The 15357-nt window shown below is 29.2% G+C and overlaps 1 non-coding gene across 1 annotated transcript; it reads left to right on the top strand.

Annotated features, from left to right (window-relative positions):
* Window positions 1-242: 242 nt before the first annotated feature.
* LOC145162043 (small nucleolar RNA R71) lies at window positions 243-349 on the top strand. The gene has a single exon (XR_013738898.1). It is a non-coding gene; the product is annotated as a small nucleolar RNA R71 (small nucleolar RNA).
* Window positions 350-15357: the final 15008 nt, after the last annotated feature.

The raw sequence follows: 15357 nt of genomic DNA, 5'->3' as shown, positions 1-15357 counted from the left end.
TTCGGTCCATGCTCTCCAACTTTGCCATCATTGCTGCCATGTCATCAATAATAGAATTCACTGCCCCTCGAGTTAAGTCATTCCTTGGGTTATGATATTCTTTAGAGTGCTTAGAGAATTCTTCAATTAGTTGCTTTATTTATGGGGGTGGCTTCTTTGTGAGTGGTCCTTGCGAATCAAGAAGCTGCCTAGTTGTCACGTTCACTCCATCATAGAAAATGGAGAATTCTTGTTGGCTGTTTAGATCATGATGTGGGCAGTTCCTTAATAATCCCTTGTATCTCTCCCACGCCTCATAAAGTGATTCGCTAGCTTGTTGCTCAAAGTTTGCTATGGCTTTCTTCAACTTTGCTATCTTTGATGGAGGGCAAAATTGATCAATAAATTCCTCACGCATCTTAGCCCAAGTAGTGATGGATCCTAGGGGAAGTGATTTCAGCCAATCTTTCGTAGCTCCTTTGAATGTGACTGGTAGCATACGAAGCAATACGGTGTCGCAGTTTACATTAGGAACATTGAAGTAGTCGGCTATGTCATTGACCTCGTCAAGATGCTTGTATGCGTCTTCATGATCCTTCCCGAAGAATGGGATTTCCTTAAGTTGAGCAAGTATGTGGCCCTTAAGTTCAAAGGTGGCAGTTGCGGGAATCGCGGGTTGCACGAGTCCTGGGCCGGTGTCGTCACGCATTATTTTCTTCCATTCATCCATGGGAACTTCATCGATGTTAGCCATGGTGTTAGCTAGTTCGCCTTATATGTCGCTTCCTTCTTCAAATTCGCTTTCTTCCTTTTCGGTTTCGTACTCGGTATCTTCCTTTGTGTTGCTGGATTCTCCTACTTTCTTGCTAAAAACAGATTTGAGATTCTTCAACGGTGAATTCTTCGATGTTGCGGATTCTCCAACGGTTTTGCTTTTGTTTTTCCTTAGAGTAGCTTCCGGGTCTTCAAGTGGGGGAATCAAAGGTGTGCCTCCTCCCCTGGTCATAAACATACTGCAATCAAAACAGAAAACATGCGTAAAAAGAACAAAAACGAACTAAAAACGAAACTGGGAATTCGCTTTGGACTCGTCGAGTAGCTTCGATTGCACTCGGCGAGTTCAAGGTTAAGACAAAAAAAAATTTTAACAAAAAAAAAAATAGCAAACCTAATACGTAATCCTAATAACTAAATTACTAATGCAGTAACTTTGTGCAAGATAAATCTCACACAAAGGATCGATAACACTAGAAATTAGAATTAAATTTTGAACCGTTCCCCGACAACGACGCCAAAAACTTGATGTGTATATAAATGCACTAGTTTTAGTCCTACTTTTAAGATATAATTTAGACACACAAAGGCAGTGGACCTGTCAATTGGTGGTATAGTTGAATAAGCAGGGTATCGAACACAGCGAACGGTAATTAAATTAATCACTAGAATTAACTAAAACAAGTAATAAAAGTTAGGGTTTTCTCTAGTTTTGCAAGACTAGAAACTTACACATCTAACTAATATGCTAATAACTAACAGCTAAGCAAGTAAAGACCAACTAAATTCAATGATAAGAAGACTTCTGTTTAGGTTCGATTCATTTACTCCTATGGTTGATTTTATGTCAAGTGCAATGGATTAATTGTTATTGGCTACCGATTAAAGTGATTAGGCTCACATTCGCTATTGTTAATCCTTAGAAAACAGATTAATTTAAGCAGTGATCAAGCGATTAAACTAATGAATTTCCTAGTTAATTTGTTCGGGTTAAATAATACTTGTAATTAGCTAATCAAATTACTAATTCAATTAACTTCTTGTTGATGGTTTATCACACAAACTCACACATTAGTTTACCCATTTTCTAGTTAATCCTAGTTTCACATTCGCTATTCCTAGGCACATAACAATGTTTTCACACAAATCATATGAGGTAAGCAATTAAGAGATGTTCATGCAACTTAATTACTTGTTAATTAACAGAAAATAGTTGTGGTTAATGCATAAGATTCTTTAACAAGCTTAATAAAACATAATTCACCAATAAACAATTAATCCAACCATAAATCAATCCATAGTTGTAAATTTATCTACCCTAAACAGAAGATGGAAAGCTTAGCTCATAATCACAGCAGATAGTAGCTCACAAACAATGTCTAATAATTCAAACATGGTTCAAATAAAAGATAAAGTAATGAGTATACTAAATTTTGCCTTTAATTTTCTTAAAATTGAAGTATAGGGATGTCTTCACGAATTCCAAAGCTTCAGCAGCACTTCAATCGCAGAGTAATCCCCAAGGGTTACAGAGAGAGGTTTTAGTTCAGCAATTTGGCTTCTATTTATAATCTTCAGAAAACAGGGGCTACTCGTCGAGTAGATAACAGACTCCCCGAGTCCCTTTAGGAATCCGTATACGGCAAGGACTTTGTGTTTTGCTTCGCGAACATTCGTGGGAACTCGTCGAGTAGTCGATCAGACTCGCAGAGTTCTTCAGGATTTTGGCTCTTTTTCTTCTTTCTTCAATTCCCGAGCTTCTGATTGCATCTCTTGCTTCTTTTTGCTTCCGAGCACATTTTTTAGACTGAAAACACAAATTAAACACAATTAAGTACCTTTTGTCCATAATTTGCAATAAATTAGCCAATAAATAATAAAAATCTATACTAAATATATAGCTAAATATGCACAGATCAAAATACCCCACACTTGACTTTTGCTTGCCCCTAAGCAAAACTGAATTTTAATCATACTAGCATCACATAAAACAATCTCAATCCAACCCAACCATTATGCCAAGACCGCAACGCATTCATTTGTGTCTAAAATTTTTCCTTCATATGAATTTATGTTCATCATGCATCATCATAAATATTACTATAAATATTTATCGTTATGAGTTATCATCATAAATTCAATACAATTATTTACCTACAATTTAGAAACATATTTCGTAAAAAAGTTTTTAATTTTCAGTATGAAAACTTTGACATCATAACCACCATTATAAATATCATAAATAACAAACCCCACCATCCTATTAAAATCTATGATTTTTAGTCGTACCATTGAAAGAAAAGCTAAATTATCATTTTAAAAATTATAATCATGAGTTTTTCAAGTTTAAATATTATTAAACAAGAATTAAAATTTTTTCGTAAAACATTGAAACAATCTAAAAAATTTCTTTTAAATTTAAAAATAGATTCTAACATATCAATAACTAATTGTATATCCAATATTGAAGCAATACATATAATAAATAATAGTATAAATTGGAAACAAGAAAAAATAAAAAATCTAGAAGATAAAATAACAAAACTAATATGTTAAATATGTCTCAAGAAATAGAAAATTCACCAATCATTATTAATAACGAAGAAAATGAATCTGGATACACTTTTGATGCTTTAATTAACAAAAATAACATTAATAAAGATGCTATAAAAAAATCAAATTTTACACTATCAGAAAAACATAATTTTAGAAATAACTCATTAAAAAATTTCTTTTCTAGAAAAAATATTATATATTATGGAAAAATTATAGGAGAAGAACCAATACCTATAGAATCAACTCAAGGAAATATTATTATATCCATAATAAATAAACAGCAAATTAGAAATAGATTATATAATATTAAAGAAGTAGATAGAATAAAAATTACTTATATTCATATATCAATTATTCAAGTAATTTTAAAAAGTACTTTTAGCGATTTAGATACACCAATAGAATTAGAAATCAGAGATGATCGTATAATTAATAATGAGGAAAGTATTATTGCAAAAGGAAAAGGTAATTTAATTAAAGGAAAAATAAAATTTAATATTAATATTCAACTAGGATTAAGTCTTAAAGATAAAAATCTAAGTAATAGTAAATTATTAAGACACAATTTTATGTTAAAAGGTAATCATCCGTTTACTATTACATATCAAATAAATTATGCATTAACAAATTCTCATCATAGTATTACATTTAAAACAGAAGCTATAATTTATATAGATAAATTATTTACCCTTTTATTATCACTTGAATCACCAAATATGACTAATAACAGAATATTTAATGAAACTAAATTTCAACCAATAATAACTACCCCGTTAATAAAAAGAAACTAAAAGATTTGTTTTCAAAAAATTAGTACCAACAAACCTTATTAATATGGAAACTTTACAAGAAAAAGTAGAAACACTAACTAAATTATTCGCAGCACTAGAAATTCCATCCGAAATTCAAGAAAATAATACAAAAATAGAAAATAATTCGGATAATAACGATGCAGAGGTAATATATGATTTTTCATCCAATGATGAAAACCCTTATTCAAATCCATATAAAGAATCACAAAATAATTTTGGATTAAAACGAAAACAATCGTATGTTGAAGATGATTATCAAAATCAATATATTTATGGACCACCTTCATTAGAGGAAAATTTTTTATATAGACAATGAATGGTTAAAAATAAACAAAACAAATGGGAAAAAATACCTCCACAATACATACCCAAATTATTTACTTTTCCAACAAATTCAGATATTCTTTTATTGATTGTGAACAAAATCCAGAAGCAAAAATTCAAGAATGGAGTAATAAAATGGGAATTCAAATTCAATTAACTGAAGAGTTAAGAAATCTACATCCAAAAAATTTTCTTAATTATATTATACATAAAACACAAGGTAATACATACCGTTTCTTTTCATCTCTCGATGAAACAGAAACAATGATGATAGCTACCACTGATGCTATGGAAACATTTAAAAATGTATTAAATCGGCTTATTCAAGAATTCATAGGAAAACAAATAGAAGATAAAACATCCCAGGAAGCTTTTCAATTAGAATCATTATGACATTTAACTAACCTACGAATTTGTAACATGTGTTATCTAGACCCATTTATATGTGAATATTCTGAACATTATTATAATCTAGATTTCACTAGAAAAAAGATAGCATTAGACATGTTTTACCAAAAATTACCATCATTAGTAAGTCAAAGTGTAATAAAAGATTTCCAAGAAGCATTACAACAAAATAAAATTGCAGATACTTTAGGAGCACGAATAAGTATATTAAAAGCATGGATGCAGAAAAAATGTTTAGAACAAAAAACAACACAAGATGCAAAAATTGATTTATGTTGTGATACCCTTTCTAATAAAGTTAATCAATATGGTTGTAAAGACAATAAAAAACAACAATATAAAAAGAAAACTTGGAAAAAACAAACTTATAAACATAAATATAAACAATATTATAAACAAGGTGAAAGAAAATATTTTCGAAATAGAAAACAATATAAACAAAAATATCAATCTAAAACAAATTATTGCCCATCGAATAAAAAAGATTGTAAATGTTGGATATGTCAAGAGGACGAACATAAATCTTATGAATGCCCAAAAAAGACTGAAAGAGAAAAAGAAACAAGTTTATTAAAAATTGCATATGATCTAGGATATGAACCTATAGAAGATTCAAATATAGATTCAGATATAGATATTTATGCATATACAACTGATTCTGATTCAGATGCAGATATATAATCCTATGGAGAAAGCATTATTGGGATTAGAACGTGAGGGAAACCTCATATCTAACCCATCTGAAGTATACATTACCAAAGCATACAATGGTATGAAAATACCACCAAAAGCATACAAAAATAAAGTATACAGTGATATAAAATATATCACCAAAGCATACATTGATATGAAAATTCTCATATCATCATTTGAAATATTAAAAACAAACAAATATCATCAATCATTCGGGTATCCAAGAGACGCAAATATTCAATCAGCAGATATATTGAAATGGAAGCAATCATGAAGCAAATCAAACACCAGTTCAAACAAAAAGAGGAGCAAGAAGCATCATTAATCAGACAACTTGAAGTAGTCAGACGTGAAAAAGAACAACTACAACAAACATTACAAATTTTATCATCCCATTCAGTACCTAAAGAAGAAGCAGCTAGCAGTTCAACAACGAAGCAATCAAAAGAAGAGATTCAAGAAATATCATCCGATGATAGTCAGCCACAAATAGTACTCAAAACAGAAAAACAACCTATAACGCCAAACCAGGAAGAATATCCACCACTTCAAGCCGATCATAAATACATAAAGAAATGGTATATGATTTTCAATGGAGAAAACAAAGGAATCTACGACGATTGGGGAATTGCCAATTCATATATTCTTGGAAAAAACGTAATTCACAAAAGTTACAAAACAAAAAATGAAGCAGAAGCCGCATACAACGAAGCATACAAAGCAGTCATAAAAGATAATGTCGAATGTTCAAAAACAGTTCTCCTTACACCACAAAACCCATATCCAGCTTTACCCCACAAAAACCTGTATCCATCCCAAAATCTCTTAACCAACTAAACGCAAAAATTGTCCTTGAAGCCATTCCATCAACTAAAGAAAAAGAAGCTATGAAAAAACCATCTGCTCAAAAATTTGTCAGATTATGGGACAGCCTCATTACATACACCGAAGTCCATTCTTTAATGGGCTTTTACCCAGTAGCCAGGCGACCAGGCCCAAAAGCAGTATTCCTAGCAGATCTCACTGACCCCATGACTTTATGGGACTATTTTAGCCATGGATTCATAGACACTATCTATCTTGATGGAACAAGTTTACATTGGATCAGCGAATTCCCATCAGTTGTTCAAACAGTAATCAAAAGCTACAAAACACGATTTGCAAAAAAGAAAGAGGGTTATTTATCAAGATGCATTCAAGTTACCCAATTTTTGATGAAGATTCTCAATTACTTTTTCCAAGCATTACTTTCGCAAATATGGGAATAAGCAACGGCTCAAAACCAACAAAAGATGACCTACCCCATGAAATACCTACACAAGACCATTTGATTTTCGCACTTGCCGGTGTCTATTTAGCATCATCTCGCGTAGGCAATGGTAGAGATCAAAAGTAAAGAATCAAAGTAAATTATGCCAATAAAACCTTCGTTATCTATTCTCTAACAGACAGTGAAATAACCCCGTAAGCATTAAAAGCAATTGAAACTTTCGAACAGCCGTTCGAAAAATTTTCACATCACTTAGCTGAATTACCCGCTGATTTAAAAAAACAGCTTTGTAAACATATCATGCATGCACCACGACATAATTGCAGCCATTGTAAAGACAATACGGAAGAAACACCGTTCATGGAAGACTAACGACAGCAATGATCGAAGCACACATCATTCAAAAATATATGTCCTTTCGATGGCGGGAGGAATGACGAAAGCAATGACGTAAAAAGCCATTATTATTGAAGACACGCGTCCTTTCATTGTGGAAGGAATTGTAATTATTTGTCATTTGTCTTTTATAATTATTATTGTCAATATGATATAAAGTAGTGTCTAGGATATGAAATAAAGTGTATAACCCTCAATAGTCTAGGGGCTATATTGTAAATATGTATGTCGTATTGCAATCAAACGATTGCAACTCAATTATGTAACCGACTCTCTTGAGCCTATAAATAGGGCCTTTGCCCATATGAAATAAACAAGTTAAGTTTGAGTGTCTAAGACTTGAGTTGATCTCAAAGTTCTTCCTCTGTTGAAATAGTCGTTCTATTTCTGAATAGCAGAGCCCTATCCAAACATACCCAAAATTATTCATATAATCATTCATATAATTTAAACAATCCATCGTCAATCCATCCCGACGCATCATTCATGTACAATCCTATCCTAATCTTTTTATTAATTTCGTCATGTCGTTAATTTAAAGCCATTATTATTGAAGACATTATTGAAGACACGCGTCCTTTCATTGTGGAAGGAGTTGTAGTTATTTGTCATTTGTCTTTTATAATTATTATTGTCAATATGATATAAAGTAGTGTCTAGGATATGAAATAAAGTGTATAACCCTCAATAGTCTAGGGGGTTATATTGTAAATATGTATGTCGTATTGCAATCAAACGATTGCAACTCAATTATGTAACCGGCTCTCTTGAGCCTATAAATAGGGCCTTTGCCCATATGAAATAGACAAGTTAAGTTTGAGTGTTTAAGACTTGAGTTGATCTCAAAGTCTTCCTCTGTTGAAATAGTCGTTCTATTTCTGAATAGCAGAGCCCTATCCAAACATACCCAAGATTATTCATATAATCATTCATATAATTTAAACGATCCATCGTCAATCCATCCCGACGCATCATTCAAGTATAATCCTATCCTAATCTTTTTATTAATTCCGTCATGTCGTTAATTTTGGTATCAGAGCTAAGTATCGTTCTTATTATGATTATGAATGATAAATCTTTCGTTCATATGAATATATGTTCATCATGCATCATCATAAATATTATTATAAATATTTATCGTTATGAGTTATCATCATAAATTCAATACAATTATTTACCTACAATTTAGAAACATATTTTGTAAAAAAGTTTTTAATTCTCAGTATGAAAACTTTGACATCATAACCACCATTATAAATATCATAAATAACAAACTCCACCATCCTATTCAAATCTATGATTTTTAGTCGTACCATTGAAAGAAAAGCTAAATTATCATTTTAAAAATTATAATCATGAGTTTTTCAAGTTTAAATATTATTAAACAAGAATTAAAGTTTTTTTGTAAAACATTGAAACAATCTAAAAAATTTCTTTTAAATTTAAAAATAGATTCTAACATATCACTAATTAATTGTATATTCAATATTGAAGCAATACATATAATAAATAATAGTATAAATTGGAAACAAGAAAAAATATAAAATCTAGAAGATAAAATAACAAAACTAATATGTTAAATATGTCTCAAGAAATAGAAAATTCACCAATCATTATTAATAACGAAGAAAATGAATCTGGATACACTTTTGATGCTTTAATTAACAAAAATAACATTAATAAAGATGCTATAAAAAAATCAAATTTTACACTATCAGAAAAACATAATTTTAGAAATAACTCATTAAAAAATTTCTTTTCTAGAAAAAATATTATATATTATGGAAAAATTATAGGAGAAGAACCAATACCTATAGAATCAACTCAAGGAAATATTATTATATCCATAATAAATAAACAACAAATTAGAAATAGATTATCTAATATTAAAGAAGTAGATAGAATAAAAATTGCTTATATTCACATATCAACTGTTCAAGTAATTTTAAAAAGTACTTTTAGCGATTTAGATACACCAATAGAATTAGAAATCAGAGATGATCGTATAATTAATAATGAAGAAAGTATTATTGCAAAAGGAAAATGTAATTTAATTGAAGGAAAAATAAAATTTAATATTAATATTCAACTACTTTATGAAAGACAAATGTCCTACTTAGATTTTTATCTTTAAGACTTAATCCTAGTTGAATATTAATATTAAATTTTATTTTTCCTTCAATTAAATTACATTTTCCTTTTGCAATAATATTTTTTTGATTATTAATTATACGATCATCTCTGATTTCTAATTCTATTGGTGTATCTAAATCACTAAAAGTACTTTTTAAAATTACTTGAATAGTTGATATATGAATATAAGCAATTTTTATTCTATCTACTTCTTTAATATTAGATAATCTATTTCTAATTTGTGGTTTATTTATTATGGGTATAATAATATTTCATTGAGTTGATTCTATAGGTATTGGTTTTTCTCATATAATTTTTCCATAATATATAATATTTTTTCTAGAAAAAGAAATTTTTTAATGAGTTATTTCTAAAATTATGTTTTTCTGATAGTGTAAAATTTGATTTTTTATAGCATCTTTATTAATGTTATTTTTGTTAATTAAAGCATAAAAAGTGTATCCAGATTCATTTTCTTCGTTATTAATAATGATTGGTGAATTTTCTATTTCTTAAGACATATTTAACAGATTATTTTTGTTTTTATCTTCTAGATTTTTTATTTTTTCTTGTTTCCAATTTATACTATCCTTCCTAATAAATAAAGAACTTTTTTGCCACATGACATGCTCTCCTTGAATTTGACAATGTCAATTTGTGATAATTTACAATTAAATTATTTCCACTTGTCAATATAATACAATGCCACCTATAAAAACGTATATGATCTATGCTACCTATAAAAAACGTATATGATTTAAACTAAATATAAATCACAATTCAGCCAAAAATTTTAAACGTATACTGGGAAAGTCTTCAATCTTCCATTCAGTTATGATCCTCCAATAATCAAGCATCGGTTATATTGTTTCTTTACAAATTTAAGCTTGATTTGATGAATCATTCATATTTCAAAACTTTTACTTGATTTGCTTCAAATCTTTTTTACTTGATTTGATTCAAATCGGTCAATAAAAGATTTTTGTTTGTATATTTCAATCAATCAATCGAAAATTACATTCAATTAGTTTCCATATTAAACTTCAATTTCAGTTCAATCAAAGATTTTCCTTTCCTTATATCTTGGTTCTTATAATGTTATTCCCACAACATTTTATACACCGTGGAAAGTTGAATAAAGGCAAAATTGGCATCAAGAAGACTAAGGAGGACATCAGGTTAGCATCTCAATGTATTTTTAAGTATACCTTATCAATTTCATTTATTCTTTCTGTAAAAGACAGTCTAATAACACCATTTGATATATGTTCACCACATGCTCGATGTAATGCCAAAAAGGTTTTCTATGTTTTTTCCATTACTGAAATAATTGTTCTTCTTATCCTACATTTTGATTTTTTTTCCTGCATAATCGTATACTAAAATCAAGTTATAAACAAATTGATGCTTTTCTGATTATCTTTTATGTGTAACTGTGGTGTGCGTATTAGTTTGTCAATGTATAATTATATAGTTGTATAGTTGTTCAGTAGTCATACACAGGATGCTTTTCTGATTCCTGTCTCCCCTCCCACATACATAACCTTCATAAAAATTTCATTTTCTCTTTATGAATACAGATTTCACTTGTATAAGTTGATTATTGTTGTGGTTGTTGTTTGTATCCTCTAATGGCATAATCACATAATAAGTCACCTGTTTTGAGGAGGTAATCAGTGGGCGACAAGGGTGTGGTGGTAGGTTTGGAATCAATCAATCCAACACGAGTAAGTATTGTGTAAGAAAGAGACCAGTGTCAGTGTATGTTACTTCAGGACCAAGAAAGTAATTGAGACGTCCAAGATCCTTGGTGGCAAACTCTGAACAGAACACGTTCCTACACACTTGCAGCTAGCTGATATATTCACTAAAAGTCTTCCTAGACCTCTCTTTGAGCAGTTTCGATCCAAGCTAAGAGTTTGACCACCATCCATGAGCTTGACCGGGGGGGGGGGGGGGGTATTAGCAGATAACTTTAATCAACTTAGTTTAAATATAAAGGCTTATCTGTTTTAGTTGTTGAACTTATCTATAAACCTATGTACTACCTATATATACGTGAATAATAAATTAGCTATATTTGGTGGAAATTTATTGTTTACAATCCTCCTGTTAGATCACAATATGCAGTTTCTTTTTAATCTCTTTTCTCAAAGGTAACATTAATACATTTTTATTAGATTTGAGAAAAAATATTTTAATGTTTTTGTTTGTCACTCTGTCTTGCTGCAGTTGGTAGAAAACCGAATTCCTTCATTCCTGGTTAATGTAAATCAATGAGAGAAACAAATGTCTGGTAAGGGAAAAAGAGGTTGGCCTGAATTGGGATTAAGTTCCATTCAGATCCTTGAAATTCCATATCATTTGACAGATTCTGATTCCTTGAAATTCCAACTCATAAGAAAACCCAACATATGAAAACTTTTTTTTTGAAAGATAATTAGAATCTCACAATAATTGGTTGGGAAAATTCAGGTCTTCAGGAGGCTAACGGTTTAGTTGTCACAATAAGGTAAATCTGATTTATGCTCTTCTTCTCCGTTTCCGGTACAAACTAAAAATTGATCCCCAAATTAAGTGAATTGTGCAATCTGATTTGTTCAAGGGCTTGTGATCATGGGTGATTGTTTGTGCACTGATGTTTAACATCTCAAGAAAAACTTCATTAAAAAGTATTTGTTTTATTTGTCTTATTTATTATTTAGATTGATTTTCATAAAAAACCTGTCACCAAAAACCCAACTACTTTAACTATGTGTTTATCTTTAGTTTCTTATTATTAATGTTGCTTGATTTGGATTTACACGATACTCTTTTTAGAGGATTCTAATATTGCATTGAATCACGTTTTAGGTTGGGTCTTTTAGTGGTTGCACATGTTATTTTCCTGCAGGTACCACTAAATAAAGTTTTAATGGAGAAAGAGATGAGATATATATGGCATTATTACATTTAAATAAAAAAGTTTACTTCAGGTAGCTTAAATACATGAATTATAGTTCAAGTGATTATATTATATACAAAAGTCCCCCCCTTACGATCAGCGCATGTTTCTCACTAGGGGTTATTTTTCGTTACATGTTGCACCGTCTTCTTCTTTTCCTGCAACACCTTCATCTTTTTTCGTTATTGGTGTTTCGTATGTAATTGATATATTTTTTTAGTTTTTATGAATCATGATATGACATCTACCATTTCACATATGTGAAGCTTTAATCCACTTTCCTATTTCATCCAAAGAGGAATTCTCATGATGAAAATGTAAGCCTGTGTGTGTATCTATGATTTTTTTGTTAAATATTTCTAAAAAGGTATTTCAATAAAGCTTCATTGTTGCATCCATGTAGGAATTCTCAATGATGTATGTTATGCATATATGACATACGGGAGCATGTGAGCTACAGGTGAGATAGGCGGAGAATACTTTTTAATTGCTTACTATCTGATACTTTAGTTGTCATGCAATATCGAGCTGCTTTGTTGGATAATGTGAATGTCTATTACACGATAGAAATTGCAGGAACTAGCAATGGGTTTGACTATTTTTACCCATATAGGGAATATACTTTAGTTTTTACATGTAATAACAACTCCTTACCTATAATTGCAATACACTTTCATTTTCTTACAATTAATAGCAATGTATTTGATTGCTCTGTTTAAGGGAAAAGTAATTGGAGGAATTGGTGAACATGTTTTTAAAATTTTAATCTTTTGATGGAAATACCCTTTGTTTTTGGTTTAAAATGATGAATATGCCCTTCCTTTTCTAATGTCTTATCCCTTAATAATTTAAGAGGTCCTGCACCATAATTTCAAGCTAAAACATTCAAGTCAATCCCTTTTGCACACCTAATTAGTGGCACTTTTTAATAAAAAACAAAAAAAAAATCAAATGTTTATTTTATGGAAAAAAAATTAATAAAACTTAACATAAATAACTCAAAGCTTGTAAGTTTTCTTACATGACAGTTTAAAAATAAGAAATCACCCTCATTTCCTTGATCTCAATCAACATATTAAATTTTAAATATTAGAACCCTCCACCCTCTCATCCCAAAATTTTAAAACTCCACTTTACATTATAATTTACATTATATCAAATAGTTGTAATTAAAAATAAATGATTGTTCAGTTATAATTGTGATAAATAAACAAATATTTCAACCCACTAGCATCTTATTCACTTACAGTGATTATCTCTTTTTCTATTTTTGTATAATATATACTTATTCTTTATTTTAATCGTATTCTATTTAAACTTATATTTTATTGTACATAATCATGATTTTATCAGATATGTGCACATAAATAACGTAGATCATATATATTCATAACACTATATATATATATATATATATATATATATATATATATATATATATTAGTTTTAAATAATCATTATAAGCTTATAGGTAAAACTTCTATGTTTGTAAATTTGTATTTTTTTTGTTGCAAATTTTTAATTAGTTATTACATTTTAAAATTATCAATAATGGTTTCCTTTTGTTAAATCTGATTTTCTGCATATTTTTTTTCAAAATCCAATTACACACTACCACATAGTCAAATTTTATAATTCTTTTTTCCAAACTGTCATTTCATATTTATTATCAATGTACAGGGATATAAGAAAGTGGTGTTGCTTTTTTTTTCTTTAAATATAAAGTCCTTTTAATAACATCTAACTTTAAAAGTCATCCAACTACAACATTCTATTTCGTATTTTCTAGCCAAATTTACCCTTAAACAAAACATACATTGGGTTTCGATAGTTTTTCTCAACAAATGTGATTGTTTTGCTCTTGCTGAAATAACTACTTTTAATACAAATGTATAACTGTAACCTTAGTAATAAGACATCTAATTTATGTTTAAAGAAGTATATAATTTTTTTTGATTCCTAACAATTATTTACTATATGTCAATAGTTTTTTATTACTTTGGATTCAATTATGTTCTTATTCATCATAGTATCTGTAGTCATTTATAAGTATTACATTAAAATTTGCTTAATATTTACAACTTGAAATTATATTTTTTTAATAAACCCGTGTAGTACACGGGTCTCACACCTAGTTATTTATTATATGTATTGCTTCAATATTGGATATACAATTAATTATTGATATGTTAGAATCTATTTTTAAATTTAAAAGAAATTTTTTAGATTGTTTCAATGTTTTACGAAAAAACTTTAATTTTTGTTTAATAATATTTAAACTTGAAAAACTAATGATTATAATTTTTAAAATGATAATTTAGCTTTTCTTTCAATGGTACGACTAAAAATCATAGATTTTAATAGGATGGTGGAGTTTGTTATTTATGATATTTATAATGGTGGTTATGATGTCAAAGTTTTCATACTGAGAATTAAAAACTTTTTTACGAAATATGTTTCTAAATTGCAGGTACATAGTAATAATTGTTTTAAACATTGAATTTTATGATGATAATTCATAACGATAAATATTTATAATAATATTTATGATGATGCATGATGAACATATATTCATATGAACGAAAGATTTATCATTCATAATCATAATAAGAACGATACTTAGCTCTGATACCAAAATTAACGACATGACGGAATTAATAAAAAGATTAGGATAAGATTATACCTGAATGATGCGTCAGGATGGATTGACGATGGATTGTTTAAATTATATGAATGATTATATGAATAATTTTGGGTATGTTTGGATAGGACTCTGCTATTCAGAAATAGAACGACTATTTCAACAGAGGAAGAACTTTAAGATCAACTCAAGTCTTAAACACTCAAACTTAACTTGTTTATTTCATACGGGCAAATGCCCTATTTATAGGCTCAAGAGAGCCGGTTACATAATTGAGTTGCAATCGTTTGATTGCAATACGACATACATATTTACAATATAACCCCTAGACTATTGAGGGCTTCAATAATTGAGTTGCAATAATTTGGTTAGACACTTTATTTCATGTCCTAGACACTACTTTATATCATATTTTCTACGATGAAAA

This window comes from Lactuca virosa, chromosome 2, assembly GCF_052849685.1.
Source record: "Lactuca virosa cultivar CGN04683 chromosome 2, Lactuca_virosa_CGN04683_v6, whole genome shotgun sequence".
Taxonomy (NCBI): domain Eukaryota; kingdom Viridiplantae; phylum Streptophyta; class Magnoliopsida; order Asterales; family Asteraceae; genus Lactuca; species Lactuca virosa.
This window is presented reverse-complemented; position numbering and strand designations above follow the sequence as displayed.